Raw genomic sequence first — 15,048 nt, 5'->3', positions numbered from 1 at the left:
GCTCTATCGGTTCCAAAGCACTCCTCTTTTTAATTTTCTTCTTTTTCTCTTCGACCAAGCGACTTTCTTACTCGGTCGAATTTCCACGGAATCATTGGGTCAAATAACAATTTTATATATAATACGGCAGCACGATACGGCACGGTGCGAGACAAGGATACATGAATATCTGGATTTAGGCGTTTAACGAACGCTGACTTTCGGACGGGTCTAAATCTTTCTCGCTAATCCTCGGCAATCCTCTCGTAACAACGAAATATTTCCATTGATCCGTCATCCCCTCGGTACGACGCATCACCCTACTCGCGCCCGATGAGTTATGAAAACGATCATTTTCCTGCGAGACGCATCGTCCTCTCTCCTCGAGTGATAAAAGTTACGGAAGGAGAGTTCGACCATCGAATTTCTACTTCTTGTTTTTCACGCCGCGCCAGTAGCTACCTCGGCTGGTTGACCCCATTAATAGACGGGCACTGCTAGCTGAGACACGATAGATAGACCGCTGCTCTCTGTCTAGAAGCAACGTCGCGACAAGTCGGTGCGAAAGAGAAAAGTGGAGCAGGCCCGAAACGGTAAAGTTTTCATCTTGCACCCTCCGACGATGTTCTTCAACTTTTCCTGGCTGGACGAGAAACGTTCTCTTTCAAAAGTTTCGATCGATGTTAGGAGGAGGAGCAAGAACACGTTGGCTTTTAGCACTTATATATTCGTCGAATTAATTCTCCGCTTGGTGTGACGGAACGTCTCTCGCGTAAACGACTATCGATCGATCGTCATCGTACCAACAAACTCACGCTACGTTTACTCGCCAATGATAATTAATAATCCGTCGAAGCGCGGCCACGGGAGCCAATCTACAAAGGACCGGATTACACGCGAGATAGAAAGCCTTCGTATGGCCGATCACCTGTGTCCGACCATCCTACTACTAAATCTTTCCCGTCCTTCTAGGATCCTGGGTAAACTTTCAGAGACGCGAGAAGAAGACGTTTCCTCTTTCCGAAATTAGTCGCCTATCGAAGCGAGTTCGGTCCTCAAAGCGATGCTTACGTAAGCCGTTTATATCGTTGCCAGCTATTGGAAGTAGTCGCGGTCAATATTACATCGGACGCAAAATCCCTTTGATTTTGGTTGCCGCCGGCAATCCTCTCGAGCAAAATTCCGCCTCCGTACTTTCCATTCGGAAAGTGACCTTTTCTTCGATGATCTATAGACGCGACCAAATTATCTTACGGTCTATGGCTAAAAATAGGTATTTCCACGTACGAAAACAAGTACTTTTATTGCGTTTTAGAAATCCTCGTAAAATTTAAGCGGTCCGTCTCGATCGTTGTTCCGTGGTTCCGTTAGGAAGATAGGAACGATCTATGCGGAGAACGACGAGAAAATCGGGGAAAAAAGGGAGGGAGTAGGGTCGTTTCGAGAACTCGGAGAATAGGAATCGGAAATTCCGCGGTCGTGGTCCCTCGCGCGCGCGTTCACCTCGGCGATTTCGCAATTCCGCTTGGCACGAATCGAAAGGAGGAAAAATGCCGGGGAAAACGCTCGATTTCACGGTCATTGGTTCGTGCACGGGTACGTGGTATACGGGTGCCTGGTGGTATTTTCGCCGGTACTCGTGCCGGATGGTGCGGGCGTTGTGCGCAAAACTCCTCTTCGTCGCGAGCGTATCATCGGTTACTCGAGAGGGAAAGAGAATCGTTTCCAATGGGTCGAGTCAAAAGCGTGCTTCTCCCTTGTATCTTTCTACTTGTTTTCTTGCAAAGACGCCTACCGATCGGATACGAAATCTGACAAGGAGTTGAAAGAACGTACGTAGATGAAGGACGAGGAATTTCTTGGACGTAAAACGTTCAAGAGCGGAGTCGCCAAAACGTCAGCTCGGTTCCCGATGGAGGAGGAGTAACTCGGTCGTGCTCGCGCGGGTAGAAACACGAAATGGGCAAGGGAAGAGGGAGCATCGTAGGTGGTGGAGGAACCTTCTCGGTTAAATGAGGCTAACTCGAGTTCTCTCTCCCTCTCGATCTTCACCCTACGTCTTTCCCTCTTCGAGTCGAGCTGGGCGCGGCCCCGCACCGACCAAAATCGATTTTGGAAAGACGAGGAGACTCGGGGGATACGAAAGCTGCGAGAGAAGGAAAAGGACGCGATACGGATTACGGAGGAGGATGCCGCACGAACGGGCTTCCTCCGATCTCGCCTATCAGAAGGGTTCCCTCTTCTTTCGAGGACGCCTCTTGGCTGCTACTCCCTATTTTCTTCGGATTTTATATTTTTCTTTTTCCTTTTTTCATTAGCTAGGTACTCCACCGTCGCTACGACTCGAGAAATTTCGAAACTATCCTCGCACAGAGGATTTTCTAAATACGCGATCTATCTCGAGGGGATTTCTTTTGTTTTCGAAGATGGGCGCTTTTTCCACGTCGCACGCTTGCAAATCGTTAAGAAGCGTGCGCGTCGTGGAACGTACGGTAAGAATATGGCATAGCGTTCGAAAATTATCATCTCTCGGCACTTGGCGATCCGTCTAACCGCCTTCCTCGACGATCAAATTTATACTCGGACGTTCCACTAAGATCTCTTCTCCAAATTTATTCGACGTCCTAATCCTCTCTGAGTTACGTTCCGACGTAAGCTTTTCCGCTTTCGTGGAAAACTACGAGCTTTAAGATTTTCCTTCCTTCCTGCCTTTTCGTCTTCCCGCCTTTCTCCGACCGGTTGGACGCAACGTGGAATTTTATCGGGCCTGCGAACGGGCCAGGCACGTCAACGGTTCGTTGTCGTCTCCGTACCGAGTACGATGATGCTTCTTCAACCGTGATACACGCAACGTGATAAATGGCATCGCGCCGCTTGTCACAGAAATATGTGATCGCTATTCGCGTTGGAGTAACATCGTGTGACGTATACACGCTGTTTCGAGCCTGACTCGAGCCACCGTAAATATCCTCCTTTCTCTCGATGGTTCTCGTTCGTGAACGACTCGCGTCGCTCGTTCGGCGCTCATCGACTTTATTCCTCGCACAACGAATGTCGTAGTATCGTAAAAATGTTTCAAGGCTCTCCGACACAGCTATCGCATCGCGCTAACAAAAATATATAGTCTCGCTTGAAAAAACATCGAGCCCGAGCTTGAAACGGATGGCTTCTCGTTCGACTCGCGCGCGTATCGGTTGCGAGACCAACGATTTCCGTCCAGCGAATCGAAAGTTTCTCGCTTTAAACGCGATTATCGCGAAATCGTGTTGGCACGAGTTGAACGATAATGATAAGATATATTCGGAGCTTATTTTTCTGGCACATGCAAATGGCTTCCCTTAGAAAAGGGAGCAACATCAAAGGGATTTCGAAAGGATTTCGAGAAAATTCGTCGTCCCTTCCGCTCTCCGTTATCAGAGCTTTTCGCGAGATACGACCTTTCTTCCCGCGGTGCCTCGGATCTTTTCTTTTCGCAAGAGGAAAGAGCCGTCCCTCTCTCCCTCGAGGAAAGCCGAACTCTCGGCAGTGAGAATTGGACGGTGCTCGTACGAGCTTGCGAACGCAATGAGCAGGAGCAAGCGATTGAATTTGACCGAAGGGTCGAGCGAGCGAGCGAGAGAGAGAGAGAGACTGGTTCTTTTGAGGATTAGGCCCTACCGCGTTTCTTCTCTTCTTCCGCTTATCTACCCGCGCAAAGAAAAATCGGATTTTCTTCTCGACGTGCCTTTCAATTTGTTTCACTTTTCGACGCGTACGAAAGAGAAGAGAGCCTACTGGTTCGTCGACCGATGCTTTTTATTCCTTTAAATACGACGAAAGAGAGGGAGAGAGAAAATTTAATAATTTACGTTGGAGAGTTCATTTCGATTCCGAGCGATTTACGTCGATTTAACGAGTTTTCGATGGACCACGAATAAATGGAGCACGAGCATCGAGGAATAGCCGACGCGGCGTACGGTACGAATTTTAAATAGATTTCGCATCGATTTTAAAGCCGTTCCGTTGATTGAAACGCCGATGATCCGTTATCCGCGATCAGCCTTGCTTTCGAAAAAAATATACGAGCGGAGAAGAGAAGAGAGAAAAAGAGACATGTATCGCCCCGACACGCGGTCCTCGAAAAGAGATCAATACGGGCCGCGAAGCCGAGCTGAAGCTTCTTTTCATCTTGTCGCGCGCGAGGTTAAAGCTTCCTCGGCGATGCTGACCGCACGCGCGTGCGTTACAAATACATATATGTCGTATTTATTCCTCACGACGCATCATGCCCTTCGTAGTAGAAACGTTCTATCGGACCTTGTCGTATCCTTCCAAGTGTCTCAAACTAGTACGAATTCGCTAGGGAAAAAGTCGTCGTTTCCGGACGATTCCTACTCGTCCGCGAGCGGCCGTTTTGAAGAGTACGAGGGACGTCGGTCGACCTTGCCCTTTGGAAATATCTCGGACGAGTCTCTCTCTCTCTCTCTCTCTCTTCTCTACAACGCGTCGGAGAAACTCGATGGAAAGTCGGGTGCGCGATGCGTAATCAAGGAGAGAGTGGGACCCCTTATGAGATACGTGTCTAGCATCGGATATTTCAGCGCGTAATTAGATCGTTGCATCCAAGTAGGTATCTCCGTCGGTCGAAATTCGGCAAGACGACGGATCGATCAGCCGGGGTGGACCTCAGCGTTCCTTCGAAATCGATTCACGTAGGCCGACCCTAATTCGTCCCTGATTCCTCTTCGCGATATCTACCAATTTCTACTGATTTATCCGGCCATCTTTTCGTCGACCTTTCCGTCGATTCCTACCATCCCAAATGTAAAAAAATATTTTTACAACCGAGCCGACGACCCCTTCCCGAAGTCTGGCTCGACTATACTTATTTAATATATGTTCTCGACGAGATGAAAAGCGATCGTTGAAATTAAAGGAGAAATGGTGAGATCTCGCGAATCGTCGAGTCTGCCCTCCAAAGGCAGAAAGAAGAGTTTTTTGAACTCTTGAGCGCTTTGTTGATACGCGTCCAAAGGAGCCCGAGAGGATCGATAGTCTCCCTCTTTCGTTCTTTCTCTCTCAATTTTCCTCTCTCTCCACTTCCCGAGTGTTATTGCGGCAAACGTGCGAGTCGAACTCGGCGGTATCGTGTAATTCGGTGAGTTTTAGGATCAAGGGTCGCTCGTAAAGTTCCCAGGGACAGCAATAAAATCGACCGCGAAACCTTCTGGCTGGCGTCTCGCGAGGAAGTTTAATTTCATGCACGTTTCCAGTGCGTAATATACCGTGGTCCTAAGCGTACTCTCGATGCTCCTCTTCTCGCGACTTTTTTCGATTCTACCATTTCGTTCTATTATATATCGCCGATTAAGCCGAACTCTCGAAAGTCCAAGTACGTGCAAACTCGATCTCCTTTAGTCGCGACGACGAATCCAAATTCTCGGGTCGTCCTCGTCGAGGAACAACGGGTGGTATTGTTGCCCCGGAATCCCTTGAATTTCGTCAAACGGTGAATACGAGAAGGGTTCGATGCTCGAGATTCCTCGAGGATCGTGATTATACCCTGTTGCACGAAGCAAACGCGAAGCAACCCGACACGCTCTACGATCCACGTTCGTCTACTCGAGTCGAATCGATCGGTAGATCGAATAGCGTTCGATCGTTTCCCGTTAGAAACAAAAGCGCGGAAGCGTGCACGCATCGATGACACTTTGTTAACCGCTCGTTTGTCTTTCTCACGGTCTTCCAGGTCGCGAGCAGCTTCTTTCTGGACGAATACCTTGCGATTCGAGCAAGTATCTCGTCCTCGTTTTAAGGGTAACTTTGTTTTTTACCAAGTGGACGGGAGGGAAAATGAAAGGACGCAAAGAGACGAGAAACGTCACGGTTGGAAGAGTTGTTTTCCTCGGTTCTAGAGGGAGGGAGAATGGCCTCCGTAAAACGATAATTGGATCAACTTGCCTGGAGGAGGCGCGAACGGAAGAAGAGGAGAAGGAACGCATAATTAGGTAATTGTGCTCTAGCTAGGCCTTCGATCGATTCTTCTGCCCTACCGACCGAGGTTCCAAAGTAATTTCATTTTGATCAAGGGTTCTGTGCCTTCGTCTCTCTCTCTCTCTCTCTCTCTCTCTCTCTCTCTCTCTCTCTCTCTCTCTCTCTCTCTCTCGTAAATCTCATTGTATCGCGAAATACGTGTTTGTATTAATAACGATTGGATCGACGTTGAATTTTCGAGTATTACCTCGATCAAGAAATGACTCTAGCTCGGTAACTACGAGAAAGTACGAGAAACGAGCTTTACTACTTTCGGATAAAAGGAAAGCCAATAAGTGCAAAGAAAGGGAGAGAGAACGCGTAAGACTCGGTTCTCTGGCTAAACTTTAAAACGCTCACTGTAGAGTCCGTAAAGCTCGAGATCTCGTAACTGAGACGTTTCAAATAAGGACACGCAAAGTCGATATGTTCCTCCCTCCCTCTCTCTCTCTCTCTCTCTCTCTCCGTACTCACACACAAATCCACGTATACGTGATTCTGGAAGCATAGAGGGGTAGTTCCGCTTAATCCCAGATTTAGCGTGCTCGGATCGTCGAGTTCAACCCCGCTAATGGAAGGTTAAGCCAGCTGATCCTACGCTAACTTTGTACACCTTATCGAGCAAGGAGACGATCGAACGCTCTTGCGTTTACCTTGGCTTTCGCGTTTCGTTCCCCGATCAAACAGGTGTTCGTCTCGCCGAAATTTACATCAACGACAGACGCCAGTCTCTTTCTCCTTAATTATGCCATTCCCGGAGACCTATTTTCGTAACGACCTGATTCGTACAACGCTGCATATAGATATCAGCGAAATTATTCGAGAGTAACGATCGATGCAACTTTGACAACGACTTTCGATATTTGATCGTGTTTGCAATGCTCTTGAGATTTCGAGCTAAGGATGTCGTTCGTTTCGACGAAATAGCGAAAGAAACTCGAGTAGTTCGTCAAGAGGGAAAACACGTTTCGAAAGTACGCGAAGGCAACGCGATAATCGGTCGCGATTAATTCACCGAAAGTTCGTGAATCGTTGAGCTCGATAATAGGACGAGTCATTATATTATTTGATTCGGATATAATGGGAATAGGTACATGGATATATTTCGAGTTACTGAATCGGAATTCAAATTATCTAATGAATCGCGAGTAGATAAGAGAAGAGAAGCGTACAATGGTAGTCCGATTGAAGTCTTACAGCTATTGAAAAACTGATATTTCTCTGCGCGTGGAAGAACTCGATCGCACAACGTTTTATCCATGGTACGAGAAACGATAGATACGATATAAAATTCTTGTCTGAGAATCTGCGAGGAAAAAGAGAAAAATAAAGGAAACTACGTTTCTTCGAATCGTCGCAAGAAATAGAGAAACGCGATGAATAACGCGTGTCTCGCGTATTTCATATACGTATATCCCTTTTTGTCGAGGTATCGAGCAAAGACGTTTCGAAAACTCGTTTCTCGTAAAATGCATCCCTCGATTTCTATCTTCCAATCCATTCGGAAGGAACGAAATAAATTTTCTATCCTGTCTATTCTCTCGCTAGGAGACGTACGGAGTAACGGAACGGTGCAGGGTTCCGCTACGTTAAGCTTGCGAGCAAATCGAAACGCGTCGTAAGTCGAGTCTATGCACCCGCGAGGAAGGGAGAGAGAGAAACGAACAGACGACCGACGAATGGATGGATAGATGAATGGACGTGTCGATGATAGAAACGCTATTTAATTCGTTTGGTAGGACGTCGTTGGCCTCCTAGTGGCCATTAGGAGAGAACGGCCAATGCGATCTACGCGCGGTTAGATTATCTTCGAGATAAAAACGGACAACCGGAGAGTCTTACTAGTGGATGATCGAATTTATCAAGTATCGACCTCAACGCTCCCCGCTCGCCTACGTTCCATTCCTCGAAGAAAAGGAAACTTTTCTAATCGTTCCATTATCCTGTACGAGTTCCATCCCCGTACAGAATGAATCGTTTAGATCGGCGCAGCTTCCTCGAGATGACGTTAAACGGCTGGGCGTATCCAAAATAACTTTCCCCCGTGCCTGTCGGTTTTCCGATGAGACAATGCTGCGGCTTAACACGTTGCTACGCTCGTTTTACAGCTCACGTTTCCAAAGGGAAGGTATCGTACCCAAAGCTACCTCTTGACAAACACGCACACGGGAACGCCGTTGCCCACCTAACTCGTGTAATCCACGCTAGCTTGTGTAACATTCATTTTATGCGTATATATATATCTTTCCCTGCGTAAGTATTACCCTCGCTAAACTCTTATACCTTTTATGCTAGATCGTATTTCTTCTTTCTTCGTCATCTTTCTTTTTCTCTCTTCGTGACTCAGGAAACAACGCAACAGTCGGTCGGTCGGTCGGTCGGTCGGTCGGTCGTCACGACGGGAATAAGAAAAGGGGATCTGCTCGCGTATCACCTTTATACTCGTAGCCTCGCGAGTTATTTATTTTTATGGGCTTTCCCTAGCCCTCCTTCGCGAAATTTCTACAGGATTCGGACCCTACGTTGCTTGGTAGGCTACGAGAGAGAGGGAGGGAGGGAGGGAGAGAGAGAGAGAGAAAACGATCGTATTCCAGTGGAAACCCTCGCCGGGAGAATCCCTGTAGCCGGTTAATGGCGCTACGGAGTTGCCATGACGACGAAACCCCATGGAACCGGCGCTACCAACGCCACCGCGCCCACTGGAAAGCTCATCCATTCTGGAAAAACATTATAAGAATGGCACGAGTCGAGTTCTCGTCGTCACTCGCCTTCTCCTTCGAAACTTTTGGCAGTCTCAGCTGCGAGCACGTGCGAAGCGATTGTCGAAAGGGAGAGTACGAGGCTGGGGGAATAGGACGATCGGTTTTTCACGATGACGACGAAAGTCAGACAAGATCTTACTGTACGAAAGATGTAATATCTTTTCTCCTCTCTTTCGCGTTTATTTTCTTTTTCCTCTTGGACAAGATGCCACGATAAATAAGCGTCTCCTTGGCATCGCCCGACTGGAAGGAATTCGCCGCCGTCTAAGGAGAAGAAAGTTCGTAAGATTCTTAAGCACGGACTTTTCTTCCTTTTTCCTTTCGAAAGCTTTATAATATACACAGGAAAGGGTGTCCGGACGGTGACTCGGGACGACGTTAAAATTCAAGAGAATCTTTTAGTCCTTTTACATGCAACATTTTCTCCTTTTATTCTTTCGCATTCCATCGTAGAGTCTTCGTCGAAGAAAGAATCAAATATCGATCGCGAAGAATCGTGGACGAATGCCCGAATCGAATAAAGTTTGAAAGTCGACACGACAACGGATCCGTAAATTTTCACGTGGGAGCGAAATAACACTTTTGCGAAACGTTGCGGCTCTCCGTAAAAACCCTTCGCGGTTGAAACGTGCGTCAAAACATCGGCCAATTAACCCTCGAGGGGATTTAAAAGCAACGGGTGGAAGAACTCGGAGCGTAGACCGACACGCGTTTATAGATATACGTATAGAAATTCATGGGCTCGAGGGGGATGGGGGAAAGGGGGAACTACCCAAGGGAGCCCCCCTCGGGGATCGTGGGTTTCTGAGAGACCGCGAGGGAATTACCAAGGATTACATGAAAATTCTATTATCGTCTTAACGTCGAGCCCACCCCCTTCTACACTTTCACGAGGAAATCGGGCTAATGTTACGAATCAATTCTCTGCCGTATGACGCTATTACGTCCGTCGCCCGTCTCGTAGTTTTTAACGCATAATCCGGCGTACGCGTATCCACGCAGTCGCTTAGGACTTTATTTCCTCGACGATGACGCGTTTACGATCGAGAGATACGGACAGAGAGCCGTGAGAGCGATCCGAAGGGATCGTCGTACTTGCGATTATTGACGTTCCGCAACGGATTAATATCCGATCGTCCGAGTTCGCGCACACGTACGTCGCGAGAGACGCTGCAAGTATATATTTACCCATGGAGATTGCTACGCATAGGTGTATGCTCGCGTGCGCGTGTGCGCGTACAGGGCTTATAAGGGGTGCGCTCGGAGGGCTGGAAATGTGGCAAGTGCCTGCAGTACGAACTAGCCGCAGCCAATTACCGTTCCCTCATTAATCCGATTAATCGTGGATCATGCGAAAAGTCTATTATCGCCTTACAAACGTGTACGACAGATTTTAATGGAATCACACGCGCGTCGAGCGAAACGCGATTTTGATTTGGTCGACTTTGCTTCCCCCTCCTTCTCTCGCTTTCTCACCGAGTAAATTAACCTCTCGTTTCGACTCCGATAGGTCGGAGCACGCAACGATTCGAACAATGAACTTTAGTCGACGATCGTACATCTATCGCCTGTTCGAGGAGAAGGCAAGGATCGTTCGAAGGATTTATCCTAATCTCGGGGCGATCGATACGATTTGCGAGCCAATTAGCACGGCTTCCCGAAACACCGAGCGCGTCCATGGCGTTCTCGAAGCTCCGTATTTTCCAACGATTATCTCGCGACGCGATTGCGAGCATCCAACGTGTCCGACGTACGAGTTTCTCTGCGTACAGGTCGGTACGATCGCGCAAAGATTCCCGGTAAACGCGACGATCGCCGGTGGTCAAGGGCTGTTGAACGTTGGTCGAACGATCGGCCGTGGTTGCCCATAGCCAATTACCGTTCTCTCATTAACCTCGTGTAATAATCCTCGTGTCGCATCGTCCCTCCACTTTCTCTTTCTCCGACGCGCACGTTCGCATTCTACGTTTGCGCGTCTACGTGATATACCTATGCGTTTCTCCTTGTCTTATAATTAACGGAAACCTAGAGGGAGAAAGAAATATACGGTCTACCCGATCGTTTACGAAAAGGGACCGAGAAATATAACTCATTCGTGAATATGCATACGTTGGAAAGAAGCACGCCGAGTAATCGTGTTAATTATCGTACCCAACTTTGGGGTTGGAGGTGGACACAGGGACAATTTAGAGCGAGGCAAAAACAACGCATAATAATTTAATCGTCGAATTAATCGCAACGGGGCGAGAATTACTCGATCTCTCAGTTTTGTTCGGGTACCTGTTAATTTCGCGTGCAACGTGGATCGTATGGAGCGCGTTTGAAGGAAGCGCGGAACCAGTTACTCGCGTCATGAAACTGCAATTGTATAATATTCGCCGGTAAAATATCGAGTACTCTCTCAGTAAACAGTTTTTAATGAAGCGAACGAAGATATTTTTAACGATATTCAGTACTCTCGAGCCTTTCACTTCTCTCTCTCTCTCTCTCTCTCCTTCTCTTTCTCATCTTCTTCGTTTCGTTTTTCTTGTTTCATCGAGGACCGAGGACAAAGAAGAATCGAGTCCTCTCCTCTTTAACGAACGTACGAACGGTTAATTGACTGCCAATGAAAAAATTATCGAAAGCGTCGGGTACCTTTTACCCGGAGGGAAAACTTTTCCGAAGCCCGAGCTCGTTTGATCGTTCAGTGGTAGAGACTGAGCTATTTAATCGATTGCCCGTATATTCGAATATACAAATATACGCGTATGTACTTATTAAATAACGCAAGAGCGCTCCTATCGAAAATGCGCGATACATTTTCTACCGCCGCAATGGAACGTGCTAGTTTCATGAAGAGAGAAGGGAAGAGAGAGAGAGAGAGCGATAGAGCAGGCTCGTCATTTTTACAAATAAGAAAACGGTTGCGTAACCGAAAAGTCATGCGATGGAGATGATTATTTTCCTTTTATGGGGTGCGTGCGACTGCGAATGTAATATACATGAGAGAAGTGAAAAGGTATGCGAAGGGTGGGCGCAAGTCTGCTCTTACGAAGCTCTCTTGTGCCAACGCGTAGTAACAGTCATCGAGGACGAGAAACCTATTCGCACGGATGCGTCCCTCGAGGGCGACTTCCTCCCTATCTAGGAAACAGGCCCACGATGACCCTTCATTTCGTACTACTCACGTTTTCGTTCTTTCAACGCCAAGAACGACGTCTTTTCGTATATCGTACGAGAATTTGGGATATCTCTCAAAAGAGGAACGAACCTTTAAGATTTTACTATTCGCGTGTCTGCGGACGGAGGCATTTCTTACCGATTCGTTTTCTCGTCGTTGTATACTCGTCGAGTCCGTTTGCTTCGTCGCGCACTTCTTCCTTTAGTTTTTTCTTTATACTTATAGGATATTATATCATCGAATATTCGGAGAAAGAAAGAGAAAGATAGAGATTTCATAAAATATTATTTCTTCAGAACATTTGCGAGGTAGACGTACGAAACGAGTAGAGATTAATTCTCTCGTTACATTTGATTTATTCGTTATTTCGCGGCTAATATAAAAACTATAAACAAGATCCACGTACGCGTGATAAACGCACGTGTCCGTTTTACGCAACTATTTGTTTACAAGATTGAAGAAATATTAGAATTAGTATCCGAATTAATTACATCGGTCGTGCGTTCCACGCTCCTACGTATTTGGATTATTTTTAATCGAAGAAACGAATATTTGAATCGACTCGCGACGCACCTACAGTGGCGCCGTGCATCGGAGTTCGGGGTCCGCTTCGTTTCCTTGCTGACGGTTTCATCGCCATCTTGAACGTGCTGACAGGTTTACGCGGTACTTCGTCGCTCCGCATAATTGCAAGTAATCAGCATATTTTTTCCTAACGCACATCCTCTTCCAACGTATCGATCGATAGCCGATCGCGCGATTTCTAAGAGGCCGCGATCGCGAATCGAGGCCTCGTCGCGTTCGGAAGTTATTCGCCAAACTAGCCAGCGTCTCGAAGATCCCTGGGGGGCTATCGCGTCTACTTTTTCTCTCGCATTTTCTCCTCTTATTTTCAAGATATCGACGCTTCTCTCGCCTTTTAACGACGTATATAACGATTTTGCATCGGTAGGTAAGCGATCGAGCGATGTCTCTTGTATCGAATTCGGTTTTCACCTATACTCAGGCGCATACACACGTGCACGAACACGAGCGAATGACGTGAATATCCCTACGCGCGTTACGCGCACGCACGCTTTTAATCTTATCCCGTAGTAATACGAGACGTCGCACTTTTCACAGATTTTCAAGAATCTCGCGAGATGGAATAGCGCAGCGTCGAAGTAGAGTCGGCGTTTGTGCGTCGTCTTCGCGTCCTTGGCCAGGAGGACGCTCGTCGTCGAAAGAATCAACGATATATCCGGTGAGTAAATTTCTTTGTTAAATATTTCCTCGATAATCGTAAAAGAAGAAGCGAAATAAATACCTGTAAATCTATATATGTATATATACATATATATGTGTGTGCGATCGGAAGGTTAGACTTTTCGTAGAATTCGTGCGTGGATATACGTACGCGTAAGAAAAAAACTACTGTCACGAATGCGTCGCCGTCGGCGAACTCGCGTGTATCGTCCGCGTACAAAAAAGCGAGTTTTTTCGTCCTCTCTTTCGCATCGAAATCGGATACTTTCTAAGAAATTATACGGGTTAGTACGTCGGTCCAGAATTTATACGCGTTATATCGCGTCCAAAAACATATGTCACAACGTTCTTCGTGCTCTTTTTTTCGTTCTTCTCATCGGCTGTATATATTCATTGTTACGTACTTCGCTGCGCAAGTACATATACATCGTTTCGGTTTCTTTCTCCTCTTCTCCTTCTTCTCGGTAGTCGAGCGTTTCCGATCGTATCCGATTATTATCGAATCAGGATACGTTGCTTTGATTACGTAAATGACGTGTATAATTCGATATTTGTACATAAAATATTGTTTCTTCCCAAATACACGCAAGAGATACATACGCACGTATAGATGCGTAAACACGTAGGTCCTAAGAGTTATTCGATTTAACAATTACTCGCTATTTCTCGCGTAATATACAAATTATAGGGAATATCTACGTTTATTTCGCGCAGTCTGTTCTTTTCGTTGTTGTCTACATTTAAGATCCGAATTGATTACATTCGTCGTACATTAATTATTATCGCACTTAACTTTACCAAAGGATTTCTTCGAGAAACGCACTGACGATCTAAAGATGAAAAATCAGAAGTAGATGGTGAAGAAACTCGATGCGCGAGCATGATTAGAGAGAGAGAGAGAGAGAGAGAGAGAGTGCGTTGTAGAAACTAACGATGGCTCGATCGTTTCGTCTATGGACGAAAGTAAGCAGGCCTACGCGTACATATTTGAAATGGCTATACGATGGTTTAACAGCGCTTCGAGCTCCTTCTCGAACGAAGTAACGACGCGAAGTAACGCGTTTCGAAACGAATGGCGTCATCGTTTTTGTTACGGGTCCGTATCAAAGGCTCTTTAGACGATGTTTAGGCTTCGAAAGTCGAGCCGGTCACGTTCCCGATGGTGTTTTTCTTTTTTCAACACGGTCGGGAAGCGTCTTTTCAACGGGGCGAAAATTATTAGGGCGATCAATCGGACCGATCGGATTTCTCTTCGAGGAAAAGAATCGCGAGATATCGAGCCACGCGAGTTTACTTTCACGATCTTCGATCTATTATCGTCGTTTCGTCTACGTTTGCTCGATACTTTTTCGATATTCGCTCGACGCGATATTTATAAACGATTATGTATTTTTCGTAAACGTCTCGCTCGAGAAAAAGAATCGTTCCATCGGACACGAGCACGCGCGCTCGCGTACTCGCTTTCAGGGTCGGCTCTCCTAACACTTTGTCCGCTCTTTCTACCCCCTTCGCCGAAAGTTCGAGCCCCCGAAGCCGCAGATTGATGCGTCGAATTATATTTGTCGCATGGCGCAGCTGCTGTCTAAATTATACGCTACATTTAGTCGGACAACCCTCCACCCTCTCCTCTTCCTCTCAACGTCGCGTACAGCTAGGCGCGTCGTCCCTCTCATTGGCTTTGATGTACTCCGAGACTCTTGGGAGTCGATGAATTTTATTCCACCTTTGCGGTCGTCGGGAGAGAGAGACAGAGCGAGGTGGGGAGAGAGAGAGAGAGAGAGACACTTTGAGACGGGGAGAAATGATGGTGGATTATTTAACGTCGTGTAAAGAGAATCGGATGGAAGAACGAAGAGAGAAAAAGCGAGAAAATTTTCTCGTTGGTTG

At 46.9% G+C, this 15,048-nt stretch overlaps 1 protein-coding gene across 1 annotated transcript in view; it reads left to right on the top strand.

The window, feature by feature from the left end:
* The first annotated feature begins 13,039 nt into the window (after positions 1-13,039).
* Positions 13,040-15,048, top strand: part of LOC127068105 (fasciclin-2) — a 62,807-nt gene continuing 60,798 nt past the window's right edge. Inside the window, exon 1 of the mRNA XM_051003834.1 lies at positions 13,040-13,159. The gene's annotated coding sequence lies outside the window, so the exon portion shown is untranslated. The remainder of the gene's footprint in view (positions 13,160-15,048) is intronic.

The sequence above is a fragment of the Vespula vulgaris genome, chromosome 12 (assembly GCF_905475345.1).
Source record: "Vespula vulgaris chromosome 12, iyVesVulg1.1, whole genome shotgun sequence".
In the NCBI taxonomy this organism is placed as follows: domain Eukaryota; kingdom Metazoa; phylum Arthropoda; class Insecta; order Hymenoptera; family Vespidae; genus Vespula; species Vespula vulgaris.
The sequence above is the reverse complement of the archived record's forward strand: the minus strand, read 5'-3'. Positions and strand labels throughout refer to the sequence as shown.